The sequence below is a fragment of the Hyla sarda genome, chromosome 1 (assembly GCF_029499605.1).
Source record: "Hyla sarda isolate aHylSar1 chromosome 1, aHylSar1.hap1, whole genome shotgun sequence".
NCBI lineage: Eukaryota > Metazoa > Chordata > Amphibia > Anura > Hylidae > Hyla > Hyla sarda.
Window position 1 is genome coordinate 535,741,143 of NC_079189.1, and position 11,772 is coordinate 535,752,914.

At 41.2% G+C, this 11,772-nt stretch overlaps 1 long non-coding RNA gene across 1 annotated transcript in view; it reads left to right on the forward strand.

Annotated features, from left to right (window-relative positions):
• LOC130291664 (uncharacterized) overlaps nt 1–11,139 on the forward strand; it is a 53,728-nt gene extending 42,589 nt beyond the window's left edge. Inside the window, exons 2-3 of the long non-coding RNA XR_008847992.1 lie at nt 5,186–5,610; nt 11,029–11,139. This is a non-coding gene — a long non-coding RNA (uncharacterized LOC130291664). The remainder of the gene's footprint in view (nt 1–5,185; nt 5,611–11,028) is intronic.
• Nucleotides 11,140–11,772: the final 633 nt, after the last annotated feature.

Below are 11,772 nucleotides of genomic sequence, written 5' to 3' on the forward strand. Positions count from 1 at the left end.
AAGGGGGGTGATTCAAACTTTTAATAGGGAAGGGGTTAAATGATCTTTATTCACTTTTTTTTTTCACTTTCTTTTGCAGTGTTATAGGTCCCATAGGGACCTATAACACTGCACACACTGATCTTCATCATTGATCACTGGTTTCTCATAGAAAACCAGTGATCAACGATTCTGCCGCATGACTGCTCATGCCTGGATCTCAGGCACTGAGCAGTCATTCGGCGATCGGACAGCGATGAGGCAGGTAGGGATCCTCCAGCTGTCCTGTAAGCTGTTCGGGATTCCGCGATTAGCCGCGGCTATCCCGAACAGCCCGACTGAGCTAGCCGGCAACTTTTACTTTCGCTTTTAGCCATGCGGCTCAGCTCTGAGCGCGCGGCTAAAGGGTTAATAGCGCGCGGCGCCGCGATCGGCGCTGCGCGCTATTAGAGGCGGGTCCCGGCTTCACTATGACGCCGGGCCCGCCGTGATATGATGCGGGGTTACTGTGTAACCCCGCGTTATATCAGGAGAGCAGGACCAAGGACGTACAAGTACGTCCTTGGTCCTTAAGGGGTTAAGGACCAAGCCCATTTTCACCTTAAGGACCAGAGCATTTTTTGCACATTTGACCACTGTCACTTTAAGCATTAATAACTCTGGGATGCTTTTACCTATTAATTTGATTCCAAGATTGTTTTTCGTGACATATTCTACTTTAACATAATGGTATATTTTCGTTGGTACTTGCATAATTTTCACCTTAAGGACCAGAGCATTTTTTGCACATTTGACCACTGTCACTTTAAGCATTAATAACTCTGGGATGCTTTTACCTATTAATTTGATTCCAAGATTGTTTTTCGTGACATATTCTACTTTAACATAATGGTATATTTTCGTTGGTACTTGCATAATTTCTTGGTGAAAAATTCCAACATTTCATGAAAAATTTGAAAAATTTGCATGTTTTTACTTTGAAGCTCTCTGCTTGTAAGGAGAAAAGACATACCAAGTAAATTATATATTGATTCACATATACAATATTTCTACTTTATGTTGGCATCATAAAGTTGACAAGTTTTTACTTTTGGAAGACATCAGAGGGCTTCAAAGTTCAGCAGCAATTTTCCAATTTTTCTAAAGATTTTCAAAATCTGAATTTTTCAGGGACCAGTTAAATTTTGAAGTGGAATTGAGGGGCCTTCATATTAGAAATACCCCATAATGGACCCCATTATAAAGACGGCACCCCTCAAAGTATTTAAAATGACATTCAAAAAGTTTGTTAACCTTTTAGTTGTTTCACAGGAATAGCAGCAAAATGAAGGAGAAAATCTCAATTTTTTTACAATAACATGTTCTTATAGACCCCATTTTAGAATTTTTACAAGGCCTAAAAGGAGAAAAAGCCCCACAAAATGTGTAACCCAATTTCTCTCGAGAAAGGAAATACCTCATATGTGAACGTAAAGTGCTCTGTGGGTGCACTAGAGGGCTCAGAAGCGAAGGAGCGACAATAGGATTTTGGAAAGTGAATTTTGCTGAAATGGTTTTTGGGGGACATGGAGCATTTAGGCCCCTATGGTGCCATAACAGCAACCCCCCCCCCCCCACATGGCATACTATTTTGGAAACTACAGCCCTCATGGCACGTAAAAAGGGGTACAGTGAGCCTTAACACCTCACAGGTGTTTGATGACTTTTCGGTAAATTCGGATGTGTAAATGGAAAACATATTTTTTCACTAAAATGCATTTTTTTCACCAAATTAACCATTTTTACAAGAGGTAATAGGAGAAAATGCCCCGCAAAAGTTGTAACCCAATTTCTTCTGATTATGGAAATACCCCATGTGTGGACTTAAAGTGCTTTGTGAGCGCACTACAATGCCCAGAAGAGAAGAAGCCACATTTGGCTTTTGAAAAGCAAATTTCTGCTAAAGTTGGAATTTGATTTTTTTCACAAAAATGCTGGTGTTACCCCAAATTTTTCATTTTCACAAGGGGTAATAGGAGAAAAGCATCCCAAAGTTTTAACCCCATTTCTTCAGAGTATGGAAATACCCCATAAGTGGATGTAAAGTGCTCTGCGGGCGAACTACAATGCTCGGAAGAGAAAGAGCGCCATTGGGCTTTTGGAGAGAGAATTTGTTTGGAATAGAAGTTGGGAGCCATGTGCATTTACAAAGCCCCCATGGTGCCAGAACAGTGGACCCCCTGCACATGTGAACCCATTTTAGAAACTACAACCCTCACGGAATGTAATAAGGGGTGCAGTGAGCATTTACACCCCACTAATGTTTGACAGATCTTTGGGATAGTGGGCTATGCAAATGAAAAATTTAATTTTTCATTTTTATGGACGACTGTTCTAAAACTCTGTCAGACACCTGTGGGGTGTAAACTCTCACTGAACCCCTTATTACATTACAAAATGGGGTCACATGTGGGGGGGGGGGTCCACTGTTCTGGCAGCATGGGGGCTTTGTAAACGCACATGGCCTTCAATTCCAGACACATTCTCTCTCCAAAAGCCCAATGGCGTTCCTTCTCTTCTGAGCATTGTAGTTCACCCGCAGAGCACTTTACATCCACATATGGGGTATTTATATACTCAGGAGAAATGGGGTTACAAATTTTGGGGGTCTTTTTCTCCTATCACCCCTTGTGAAAATGAAAAATTTGGGATAACACCAGCATTTTAGTGAAAAAATAAAAAATTTTCATTTTGTCTTCCAACTTCAACGAAAATTCTTAAAACACATGTGGGGTGTTCAGGCTCACTATACCCCTTGTTATGTTCCATAAGGGGTAAAGTTTCCAAAATTGTGTGTTTTTTTTTTTCATTTTTTTGGGGTCAGAACCGCTGTAACGATTAGCCACCCCTGTGCAAATCACCTCAAATGTACATGGCGCTCTCACTCCTGAGCCTTGTGTGCCCGCAGAGCATTTTACGTCCACATATGGGGTATTTCCGCACACAAATTTTGGGGGTCTTATTTTCCTTTTACCTCTTATGAAAATGAAAAGTATGGGGCAACACCAGCATGTTAGTGTAAAAAATAAAAAAATGTTACAATAACACGCTGGAGTAGACCCTAACTTTACCTTTTCATAAGGGGTAAAAGGAGAAAAAGGCACCCAAAATTTGTTAGGTAATTTCTCCCGAGTACAGAAATATCCCATATGTGGCTCTAAACTGCCTTGAAATACGACAGGGCTCTGAAGTGAGAGAGCGCCATGCACATTTGAGGCCTAAATTTGCATAGGGACGGACCCGGATACAAGAATTACACTTCCCTCCGATAACAAAATTACCCTACTGCAGTGTTTCCTAAACAGGGTGCCTCCAGCTGTTGCAAGACTCCCAGCATGCCTGGAAAGTCAATGGCTGCCTGGCAATACTGGGAGTTGTATTGCAACAGCTGGAGGCTCCCTAGTGTTGTATGAGCTTTTTTTTTATTTGGGGGGGGGGGGGGGTGAGACTGTTTAGGGGCATATGTGTATGCAGTGTTTTACTTTTTATTTTGTGTTAGTGCAGTGTAGTGTAGTGTTTTTAGGGTACATTCACACGGGCGGGGTTTTACAAGTTTCCCGCTGGGAGTTTGAGCTGCAGCGGAGAATTTGCTGCATCTCAAACTTGCAGCAAAAAACTAGCTGTAAACCCCCACCAGTGTGAATGTACCCTGTACATTCACATGGGGGGGGGGGGGGGTGCAAACCTCCAGCTGTTGCAAAACTACAACTACCAGCATGCCCTTTGGCTGTCTGTGCATGCTGGGGGTTGTAGTTATGCAACAGCTGGAGGCACACTAGTTGCAAAACACAGAGTTTGTTACTTAACTCAGTGTTTTGCAACCAGTGTGCCTTCAACTGTTGCAAAACTACAACTCCCAGCATGTATGGTCTATGAGTGCATGTTGGGAGTTGTAATTTGCAACAGCTGGAGGCACACTGATTGCAAAACACTGAGTTAGGTAACAAACTCTGTGTTTCGCAACCAGTGTGCCTTCAGCTGTTGCAAAACCTACATCTCTAAGCATGCAGTGACAGCTGAAGGGCATTCTGGGACTTGTAGTTATGCAACAGCTGGAGGCATACTACTAACATTCCCAGCATGCCCTTTGGCTGTCTATGCATGCTGAGGGTTCTAGTTACGCAACAACTGGAGGCACACTGGTTGCAAAACACTGAGTTTGTTACTTAACTCAGTGTTTCCCAACCAGTGTGCCCCCAGTTGTTGCAAAACTACAACTCCCAGCATACTCAGACAGCTGAAGGACATGTTGGGAGTTGTAGTTATTTAGTTAGCCAAACAAATACACGGCAAACATTTAAGCGCCGTATGTAGGTCCCGGGGGTACCAATTTATAACCAAAAAACAAAGAGACCCACGATACTGACAATATTTCATAAAGGTATAACAATCTTTATTAGGCAGAATAAGACAAACAATTAAAATGATTAAAAAGGCAGAAGATGACCATGGGCAGGAGACAAATAGTGCCAGTGAATCTGGTATGGGTAATGTAGGTATTCAATAAGGAACATGTACAATATAAAACTGAAAAGACTGCAGATTCCTAGTGTAGTACAATGTAAGTATAGCATCTAGCATACATAAGTATAAGATAGGAGACAGCAATTCAGTAGTATAAACAAAATAGAAACCAAAATTGGAAGAGAGGAAAACCTAAGAAAACTACCTGTCATAAACCCACAAGCCAGGAACACCAAGCACCGACACCCCAACGCACGTTTCGCGTAGGGGCTTCGTCAGGGGGCGTGTCCAGGCTTTGTAATGGTTTTTTTTCCACATTATGCCCTCTCCAGGCTGGTTTACTTACCTAACAGTTGTCTGACCTGTTGCGCTGTGTTTGCTGGTCCAATGCGTTTCTGTTCGCGTTCCACCTGAGTTGTTATTTCTCCCCGTCTTCCGGTGTTTTTGTGTGACTAAACTTCATTTTCCAGGATCATTTGCAGACACATCACGTGTTTTTGCTGCTATTGTAGGTGGCGTTCTTATGCTTAGTTGGGCTGTGCTTCCCCCTTATTTCCCTCCCTTCCCTATGCTTATGTTGCCGCCCATCCTCCTGCTTACCATGTTTTCCCCACCCCGAATCCGCCCTTGTGTTTTTATTTTCCCAGTTTGCATGTGTGTGGGACCTTGTGTGCAGCCTAACCTGCTTGCATTTGCGTTCCAGCTGCAGTGGCCAATCACCTTTGCAGGAGTTCCGTTATGACACGCCCCTTCTTCTGGAAGGCCCCACATTAAGCACATGCACAAAGAGAAAACATTACGTCGGCAGCACTGCAGTGCAACCAAACCCCACACTAACAGCGAAGCATGAAGGAGGAGAAGACACGCCAATCACATGACACCACCAAACCAGATAATTGGCCAGTAAACAGCCAATGAGGAACAGGCAAACATAGAAGGGCACAACCCAAGAAGGAGGAACTAATGACAATGCAATGAATATTCAAACAAGGCGGGCGGCAAGGAGGAGACACAGAGGAGGGCAAGTTTGAGGTCATGAACGCAAGATGGGCGCCGAACGGAGGAAAAAAAGTGGTCGTGATCAAGAAAAAGACAGCGAAACTACAATACTTCCGCTGAGGATAAAAGGTAAGATTGCACAGAAACTGTAAGGCACACACACAACAAACACAGCACATAAATGAAGCACAACTACATACACAACATACTCAAAAAACACTACAGCGCCGGAGTACCCCTTTAAGTTATATATATAAGCTCGCCATGGCTCCACAAGGCATCTCAGCTAATTTGTTTCAAAATTAGACCCCTATAGCCCCTATAAACAGCCTTAGAAAATCTTGCCTATTCATCAAAAAACTCCACACACTGGGCTTGTTTCCTTTGTGAGCTGCAAGGAGAGAGGGGGGTGTGGCCCTCCATCCAATCAGGGACACTCAAACACTGCACACTGAAACTGTCAGCTCTCTGAGCTGAGGAGAAGAGAGTGTGAAGTGTCATCTATGGTAGACGCTAGTCATCAGTGTAATAAGATCTCCTGGACTTCCTCCCTGGAGAGAAACAGGGTATGTGCTCAGCAAAGATAACACTTCACATTGCAAAGTTCTATAACTTTATTATGTGCAACTATATAAAGGTAATTTCATTTGGCTGGAGTTCACCTTTAAGGTGTTAATGTTATAAATGATATGTAATTAGGGTACTAATGCTCACTTTATAGTGTACAAACATACCTATATATACCTAGTGTGCTGTATATTAGTGAGTTTGGAGGGGGATTCTCTAGTACCTAGTGTGCTGTATATTAGCGAGTTTAGAGGGGGTTTCTCTAGTACCTAGTGTGCTGTATATTAGCGAGTTTGGAGGGGGTTTCTCTAGTACCTAGTTTGCTGTATATTAGCGAGTTTGGAGGGGGTTTCTCTAGTACCTAGTTTGCTGTATAGTAGCGAGTTTGGAGGGGGATTCTCTAGTACATAGTGTGCTGTATATTAGCGAGTTTGGAGGGGGTTTCTCTAGTACCTAGTTTGCTGTATAGTAGCGAGTTTGGAGGGGGATTCTCTAGTACAAAGTGTGCTGTATATTAGTGAGTTTGGAGGGGGTTTCTCTAGTACCTAGTGTGCTGTATATTAGCGAGTTTGGAGGGGGTTTCTCTAGTACCTAGTGTGCTGTATATTAACGAGTTTGGAGGGGGTTTCTCTAGTACCTAGTGTGCTGTATATTAGCGAGTTTGGAGGGGGTTTCTCTAGTACCTAGTGTGCTGTATATTAGCGAGTTTGGAAGGGGTTTCTCTAGTAGCTAGTGTGCTGTATATTGGCGAGTTTGGAGGGAGTTTCTCTAGTACCTAGTTTGCTGTATAGTAGCGAGTTTGGAGGGGGATTCTCTAGTACATAGTGTGCTGTATATTAGCGAGTTTGGAGGGGGTTTCTCTAGTACCTAGTTTGCTGTATAGTAGCGAGTTTGGAGGGGGATTCTCTAGTACATAGTGTGCTGTATATTAGTGAGTTTGGAGGGGGTTTCTCTAGTACCTAGTGTGCTGTATATTAACGAGTTTGGAGGGGGTTTCTCTAGTACCTAGTGTGCTGTATATTAGCGAGTTTGGAGGGGGTTTCTCTAGTACCTAGTGTGCTGTATATTAGCGAGTTTGGAAGGGGTTTCTCTAGTAGCTAGTGTGCTGTATATTGGCGAGTTTGGAAGGGGTTTCTCTAGTATCTAGTGTGCTGTATATTGGCGAGTTTGGAGGGAGTTTCTCTAGTATCTAGTGTGCTGTATATTAGCGAGTTTGGAGGGGGTTTCTCTAGTACCTAGTGTGCTGTATATTAGCGAGTTTGGAGGGGGTTTCTCTAGTACCTAGTTTGCTGTATATTAGTGAGTTTGGAGGGGGATTCTCTAGTACCTAGTGTGCTGTATATTAGTGAGTTTGGAGGGGGATTCTCTAGTACATAGTGTGCTGTATATTAGTGAGTTTGGAGGGGGTTTCTCTAGTACCTAGTGTGCTGTATATTAGCGAGTTTGGAGGGGGTTTCTCTAGTACCTAGTGTGCTGTATATTAGCGAGTTTGGAGGGGGTTTCTCTAGTGGCTAGTGTGCTGTATATTGGCGAGTTTGGAGGGGGTTTCTCTAGTACCTAGTGTGCTGTATATTAGTGAGTTTGGAGGGGGTTTCTCTAGTACCTAGTTTGCTGTATATTAGTGAGTTTGGAGGGGGTTTCTCTAGTACCTAGTGTGCTGTATATTAGCGAGTTTGGAAGGGGTTTCTCTAGTAGCTAGTGTGCTGTATATTGGCGAGTTTGGAGGGAGTTTCTCTAGTATCTAGTGTGCTGTATATTAGCGAGTTTGGAGGGGGTTTCTCTAGTACCTAGTGTGCTGTATATTAGCGAGTTTGGAGGGGGTTTCTCTAGTACCTAGTTTGCTGTATATTAGTGAGTTTGGAGGGGGTTTCTCTAGTACCTAGTTTGCTGTATATTAGTGAGTTTGGAGGGGGTTTCTCTAGTACCTAGTTTGCTGTATATTAGTGAGTTTGGAGGGGGTTTCTCTAGTACCTAGTGTGCTGTATATTAGCGAGTTTGGAGGGGGTTTCTCTAGTATCTAGTGTGCTGTATATTAGCGAGTTTGGAGGGGGTTTCTCTAGTACCTAGTGTGCTGTATATTAGCGAGTTTGGAGGGGGTTTCTCTAGTACCTAGTTTGCTGTATATTAGTGAGTTTGGAGGGGGTTTCTCTAGTACCTAGTTTGCTGTATATTAGTGAGTTTGGAGGGGGTTTCTCTAGTACATAGTGTGCTGTATATTGACGAGTTTGGAGGGGGTTTCTCTAGAGAGCTGGGATATTTTTCCCATCTACTATTTAAGGATTGACATGTCCAGCAGCATTGTGACATGCCATTTATTAACTAATACTACAATTAATATACAGCAATGCGATGGCTATACTCCACATAGTCATACATAAGTAAGCATCTCATTGTTCAAGGACGTTATGTGACGTCTGCAGCTAATAAAGCGGTTTTAGCTGTCTTTATTTTTCTTAATGAAGTTTTTAATGAAGAAGCTTGTGCTTTATGTTTCCTCCAATAATGTGGCATAGCACAGCAGCAGAGAAGTGCAAAAATAACACTTGACATTCATTACATTAAAAGCTTTACTCTCAATAACAACCAACACTTTGCCAGTAATTGCTATAGTGTTACATTACACTCTTTGTGTTCATTTTCTTTTATTAGTTGTTGTTGATGGCTTTATAAGCTTTGAATTGCCTTTTCCTCATGGATAAAGGTTATATTACTTATATACTTGCGACATTATAATATATTTTATAATACTGTACGAGATCAACCAGACTATTAGGAGCCTAGTAATAAACCTAAAATATATATTTGTATAGCTTTAACACATTAGCCATTTTAGGGCAGACATAGACTTGACCTCATGAGCAACATAACAATAGTTAAAAAAAACTAAACAAAACATTCCATTGACCTTGCCAGTAGTGTTCTTTTACACAAAGTACTGTGTCTGACATTCAAGATAACTGTGGGGTTGCTATTAAAGGGGTATTCCAGGAGAAACCTTTTTTTTTATATATATATCAACTGGCTCCAGAAAGTTAATCAGATTTGTAAATTACTTCTATTAAAAAATCTTATTCCTTTCAGTACTTATGAGCTTCTGAAATTAAGGTTGTTCTTTTCTGTCTAAGTGCTCTCTGATGGCACGTGTCTCGGGAACCGCCCAGTTTAGAAGAGGTTTGCTATGGGGATTAGCTTCTAAACTGGGCGTTTCCCGAGACAGGTGTCATCAGAGAGAACTTAGATAGAAAAGAACAACCTTAACTTCATCAGCTCATAAGTACTGGAAGACTTAAGATTTTTTAATAGAAGTAATTTACAAATCTGTTTAGCTTTCTGGAGCCAGTTGATATATATATATATATATATATATATATATATATAAGTTTTTTTTCCTGGATAAAACCTTTAAAGCAGCACAGTCCTCTCTGTCTCCTGCTCTGTGATGATCTGTATGATCAGTGCAGGGAAGAATGGGAAAGGGGAACGTGAGAGTTGATGATCTGTTCAGCTTATAGAAACAGAGTTACATGATGAATGGATCACATAATTGGTAATAAAAAAAATTAGACACCAAATAAAAAACGCCTATACTAATATACACGCTAAAAAAATGTATCATGGAGGGAAAAAAAGGGGCAGTTTTTTAAATGTTTTTTTCTGGACAAACAAAAGCTGGATTTGTTTGCAGCCTTGCAGATTATTCTTTGGCCCCAGATCAATGCCGCTACTGGCTACAAAAGTTTAGTCGGCCCATTTCCATGTATTATATGATACAGTGAAGTTTAGAGCCACAGAGACTCGCACTTATAAACATAAGCAGGAAATCAGACTACAGATATTCCTAAATAATACATGTGCTCCACCTATACGGCCTTTATTCACTGGTATTTATGGAGCCTTTGTTATTTTTTCCTTTTTTGATTTATTGTTTTTCTTTTTTTGTTTAGTTTTTTTTTAATAGTTTTGCAGATTTTAATATTTTAGATTACACAGCATGTTCTATTGGTTCCTGTATTCTTTTCCTAGACACCATATGAGCCTGGTAAATTCACATAGACAACACTGCGATAACAAGAAAGATCCAAAACTTACACAAATAAGAAATACATTCTGATGAATGTATCTACTGTTTGTGTATACAGCTTGGTATTTATACAGTGTTTCTTTGCTCTTGTGTGAATATGACTTCACAAAGACGATATGCCAGTTTATCGAGTAACCATGGGAACACTGTACTCCGTACGGTGCAAGGAAAGGAGCAATTTCACTGAAAATTCCCCTTAGAAGCCAAGGATACTGCTGTATGTACGTACAGTATGGTCACTGCTTGATGGCTACAATCGTTTGTATGTAATGATATATGACAGGGGCTATGACACTTTGGGCTTTAGGCACACAGCTGTATCACAGCTCTAAGAAGTGATAATAGGTCATCTCGGCAGGTGCATGGACCTTACTGTATCTTCTTATGCAATAATAGAGGCATGACACTGACTGAAAAATACTGCAGCATGCTTTATTGACTGTAGAATGTACCAAGTTTCATAAATGTTCGCCCCTACAGAAAACCAAGGATTTTTTATAGGATTACTTGTGCCACTTTACATTTTCTGTGCCATATGCAAAAGGCCATTGGTTGAGTTGTTTGTCTGTTTCAGTATTACATATATATATATATATATATATATATATATGGCCTGCCAGATGTTATGCATAATCTTACAGAATTAATACAATCCAGTAGATGAACATTTGTGAACCGTCCCCAATTACTGAAGGTAAGGGTTATGGATGATGGCGGTAGCTGGATATTTTGCTCCTATAGAATAAGTGGTTTGCTTCGGAATCTTTCTGCTCTTTAGGTTTCCCCTCTACTAGAGGCACAAGCTTAGATTAGACATTGCAAGTACATCAATGAATTATTAACTTTCATGAGGACAAAGGTAAAACATGAATGATAATTATATTTTGGCAATCATTTAGGAGTTCCAGACGTCATAAAGATCAGGTTACACGTTCGCTTGAACCTACTATCAAGAGTTCACCGTATCACAAACTTTCCAGACGGCAAACAGCGCAGTTTCCTTAAAAGAGGTGATCTTAGTGACTGTATATACTTCATGAGACCGAAATGTACAAAAAGACAGTGGACCAAGCTACTGCTAGAGCCAGAGCTCTCAACTTTTAGAGTAAATTCACACAAGACAGATTTGTTGCAGACATTCCCATTCAGATAAATGAAACTAATTTTTCCTTGAATACATTTCTACAAGAAATGTGTCAGATAACAACTCACCCTCTATGTTCACATGACTGATAATGTGCGTAATGTCTGCCCGCAAAACACAGGCAGACATTTTGCACATTTGAATGTTCCGGCAGGTGCTAGGACCGCTCAGAAATGTGCCATCTCATAGACAGCAAAGCATTCCCGTGCCAAATCCGCAGAAAGAATAGACAAGTCTATTTCCGTTTATGCCGTGTGAACGTAGCCTTACACTGCGTTGAAGAAAACAGTGGGGTTACAGACGAAAAACGAAACCATCCACAAATAGACATAGACCAAATGTATCCAAACTACACGATCATCCCATCATTTCCATACAAAGGCCATTAATATAGAACTTACTACTATAACTACTGGCTCATGGATCGTACCCAGAGAGTGGTGGTCAATGATTCGTACTCTGATTGGTCCCCGGTAATTAGTGGTATACCCCAAGGTTC